This window comes from Rhinopithecus bieti, unplaced genomic scaffold, assembly GCF_001698545.2.
Source record: "Rhinopithecus bieti isolate Rb0 unplaced genomic scaffold, ASM169854v2 scaffold_17971, whole genome shotgun sequence".
Taxonomy (NCBI): domain Eukaryota; kingdom Metazoa; phylum Chordata; class Mammalia; order Primates; family Cercopithecidae; genus Rhinopithecus; species Rhinopithecus bieti.
The window spans coordinates 96,066-100,815 of NW_016809834.1; the positions used below are offsets into that span (position 1 = coordinate 96,066).

The following is a 4,750-nucleotide window of genomic DNA, read 5'->3' on the forward strand; positions in this document are numbered from 1 at the left end:
TCCCTATTTAATAAATGGTGCTGGGAAAATTGGCTAGCCATAAGTAGAAAGCTGAAACTGGATCCTTTCCTTACTCCTTATACAAAGATTAATTCAAGATGGATTAGAGACTTAAATGTTAGACCTAAAACCATGAAAACCCTAGAAGAAAACCTAGGGAATACCATTCAGGACATAGGCATGGGAAAGGACTTCATGTCTAAAACACCAAAAGTAACAGCAACAAAAACCAAAATTGACAAATGGGATCTAATTAAACTAAAGAGCTTCTGCACAGCAAAAGAAACTACCATCAGAGTGAACATGCAACCTACAGAAAGAAATAAAATTTTTGCAATCTACTCATCTGACAAAGGGCTAATATCCAGAACCTACAAAGAAATCAAACAAATTTACAAGAAACAAAGAAACAACCCCATTAAAAAGTGGGCAAAGGATATGAACAGACACTTCTCAAAAGAAGACATTCATACAGCCAACAGACACATGAAAAAATGCTCATCATCTCTCACCATCAGAGAAATGCAAATCAAAACCACAATGAGATACCATCTCACACCAGTTAAATAAGGTGTTATAATTAGCTGTGTCTTACGTTAAATTGTTGCTTAGGTATCCCATAGCTGTTGTTACTACTGTAAATGAAAACTGTATTTTCAAAGGCATTTTCTATTTATGTGCTGGTATTAATAAAGCAATAGATTTTTATATGTTGATCTTATATCCAACAAAAGTTGCTCAGTTCTTATTAATAATGTCTTTTGAGTCTCTTAGATTTTTCTGTATGTGGATGATCCACTCATGATAAATGATAACAACTTTATTTCTTTCCATCCTAATCCTTATGTTTCTTCTCCTTATGTCCTTATGTCCTACTTTACGGGCAGGGACTTCCAATACACGCTTCGATGAATAGAGTCACTGTCCACAGGTATCCTTGTGTTAATCCTGTTTTCAAAAGTATGTTACCATGGATTTACAATTACATATGTATCTGTTTCTATAGGTTTTGGTATTTATGTTTTTTCAGTTTAAGTAAGTTCCTGTCTGCTTTCTAGTTTGAATATTTTGAGTGTTGAATTTTATCAAACATTTTTCTCATCTGTTGATATGATTATTTTTCTCCTATAAACTGTTAATGTAATACATTAACACCTATTCTAACATTTAACCAATCTTGCAGTCTTAGAATAAACTCAGCTTGCTAATGATATATTTTTATGCATATTGCTGTGCATAATGTGTATTTTTATGTATATTGTTGTGTCTGTTTGGGTAATACTTTATTTAGAGCTATTGCATCTATATTCTTTTTTTTTTTTTTTTTTTTTTTTTTGAGACGGAGTCTCGCTCTGTCGCCCAGGCTGGAGTGCAATGGCCGGATCTCAGCTCACTGCAACCTCCGCCTCCCGGGTTTACGCCATTCTCCTGCCTCAGCCTCCCCAGTAGCTGGGACTGCAGGCACCCGCCACCACGCCCGGCTAATTTTTGTATCTTTTAGTAGAGACGGGGTTTCACAGTGTTAGCCAGGATGGTCTCCATCTCCTGACCTCGTGATCCACCCGCCTCGGCCTCCCAAAGTGCTGGGATTACAGGCGTGAGCCCCTGCGCCCGGCTGCATCTACATTCTTAATGAGACAGGTTGCAGTTTTCCCTTCTTGTATTGTCCTTGTCTCTTTTTGGTATCATACTTAGTAGACATGTAAAACGAATTTAGCACATTCCTGAACACTCTATTCTCAGAAGCAGTTTGTATAAGATGGGAATTACGTGTTCCTTGAATGTTTGGTAGAACTTGCCCATCGAACTATCTGGGCAGTACTCTATATATTTCATTATATCAAACCTTAAATTACGTAGTTTAAGTTTCTGTATCCTTTGGCAGGCTTTTCTCGGCATTTGAATGGTGAGTTATGATATCGGTGAACTTCTCAGTTATGTTAAAATCTCCTTCCATGATTAGGTATTTGCCCATTTCTCCCTGCAATTCTGTCAATCTTTGGTTTATATTTTTTGAAACTATATTACTAGATAATTCAGAGATATCTTCCTGTTATTCTTTGTATCGTTCCTGTATTTCTTTGTATCATAATTTTAACTATCCTCTTTTGCCTAAGTCTATTTTTTAATGATGTTACTATTGCTATGCTAGCTTTTTTGAATAGTACTTGCTTGATATGTTCTCTTTCTCCCCTCCAACTTAAAGTTTTTAACTTTTAACATTTCTACTTTATGTTTTATGTGTAGCTTTTGTAAGTGATGTATAGCTGGATTTTAAAATATTTCTTTTCTTTTCCTTCTCTCTCTCTCTCCTTTTCTTTTTTTCAGGGTCTCATTCTGTCGCCCAGGCTGGAATGCAGTGGTGTGATCATAGCTCACTGCAGCCTCAACCTCCCAGGCTCAAGTGATCTCCTGCCTCCGGCCTCAGCCTCCTGAGTAGCTGAGACTACAGGTGCACACCACCACACCAGGCTAATTTTTAAATTTTTTGTGCAGATGAGGGTCTTGCTATGTTGATCAGGCTGGTCTCAAACTCCTGGCCTCAAGTGATCCTCCTACTTTGGCCTCCCAAAGTACTGGGATCCTGAAAGTGAACCCAGCCTAAAATATTTCTATATGACAAACAGAAATATTTGTCTCTTAACTGGAAAATGTGTTTCATTAACATTTATGGTAATTATTGATATATTTTGATTTAGTTTTAGCAAATAATATTGTACTTTTAACTTATCCTTCTTTGTGCTTTTTTTTCCTTCTTCATTGATTTTTTTTTTTAATAGATCAAGTCTTTCTTTAAAAATTCCCCCTGTTCCTTCTATTTGGATGCCTATGTCCATTTGGTAGCTGTCCTTAAAATTGTAACAAACATTTTTGAGCAAAGCAAAATTAATTAATTTCTTTATCATCCTCCTGAGCAATTAAAGGATTGGAGAATCCTATTACTGAACATAAAAGCAGTACATTTTAGATTATTTCCTTATATCTGTCTTCCAGTTCATTAATATTCTTTTCAGCTTTGCCTAATTTGCCACTTAATCCATGCCTGTAGCTTTTAAAAATTTCAATTAACTTTTAATTCTAGAAGTTATATTTGGTTCTTTTAAAAAATCACCTGGCCTTTTTCTTTTTGACAATGTCTTATTGTTTTCTCATATTTTCAGTTCCTTCTTGTAGAGCTTCAATAGTTTTAAGCATATTTATTTTCTAGTTTTTGGCTGATATTTCAACTAAATGAAGTTCTTGGGGAGGGGTGTCTAATCCTTTTTGGTTTCTGCTGATTCTCATTTATAGTGGTTTGCTTCCTCATATGTTCAAATATCACTGTGAATTCTGTCTTTTTTTTTTTTTTCACAGTGGCAGACAGTATATATTTGATTTCCAAACATGTCTGAGGGCAGGCCCAAATTCACAAACTCAGAGGGATCTTGTAGAGTCCAAAGAGAGACATGGTTGCTTCCTACCTTTTTGTGCTAGGGCAACGTGGGATTGTACCTACTGAAATACAGTATGTAACCCTCTGAGGGTCCTGGATTTCATGAGGGTCTCTCTTCTAACTCTCTACCTTTGGCCTAAGCTTTGCTTCCACATGGTCACCAACATTTGGTGGTTATAGAACTATTAACCCCTATCTCACTTCACTCCTATTCCAGAGGGACCCTAGCATCAGCTCATGGGATTGTTATTTTTGCTTTCCTCTATCTTTGGCCCCTGGATTTTTCCCTTACTTTAACAGGAGCTCATCTGTACCTTTTAAGTTTTTATCAATATAATGTGAACACAGGCCTGTATATATTGTTAGAAGCAGAAATCTCTAAGTTTATTTTTAAAACATGATCTTTGCCTTGAAGCCTTGTAGAATAATATAATGTCCACATATTACCAAGTTATGAAAAGAAACAGACCTAAATAACTAAATAAGTATACTCATTTTTCCCCCAGGTTTTTCCCCCCATTTTAGGTTTACCCAGTTGTACTGTGTTGTTTGTCACAGGCTGCGCACGGTGGCTCACGCCTGTAATCCTAACACTTTGGGAGGCCGAGGCAGGTGGATCACCTGAGGTCAGGAGTTCGAGATCAGCCTGGCCAACATGGTGAAACCTTGTCTCTACTAAAAATACAAAAATTAACTGGGTGTGGTGGCAGGTGCCTGTAATTCCAGCTACTCAGGAAGCTGAGGCAGGAGAATCGCTTGAACCCAGGAGGTGGAGGTTGCAGTGAGCCGAGATCACGACATTGCACTCTAGCCTGGACAACGAGAGTGAAACTCAGTCTCAAAAAAAAACACACAAAAAAGTCTATAAAAGTATAGGTGCAACTCCAGAAGTATTAAAGACAAGATAGCTCGGATTGGACTTGACTTCCAGAGGCATACAATTCTTAATATGTTGGTTTATCTTGGAATCAGACCATTTTCAGTTTCAACCTGTAAAACAGTGTACGAAGAAAATATGGAAAGTTTTATATATATAAAGGGTTGTGAAATAATAACAGCTCACAGAAAATGCTGAAATTATGATTTGCTTCAGTATCCTCTGAGACCTTCAGTCTCCCCTACCACCCCTCCTTCATCCCCATTGCTATCAATTCAAGTTACAACAGCTAATTCTCAGGAGAACAGTGAAAGCCTAGTTTCTCTCCTCTTTCCCCTCTGACCCTCCTCCAATTAATCTGACTGCAGTGTAAACCTTTGCGGTTTAATATTGTGCAACTTCCACATTTCCCTCGCCCTCCCACCCAGCCCCCTCCCCCA

The 4,750-nt window shown here is 37.5% G+C and overlaps 1 protein-coding gene across 3 annotated transcripts in view; it reads right to left on the bottom strand.

Moving 5' to 3' along the window:
- VEPH1 (ventricular zone expressed PH domain containing 1) overlaps positions 1–4,750 on the bottom strand; it is a 154,805-nt gene that overhangs the window by 81,726 nt on the left and 68,329 nt on the right. The gene's annotated exons all lie outside the window — the stretch shown is intronic.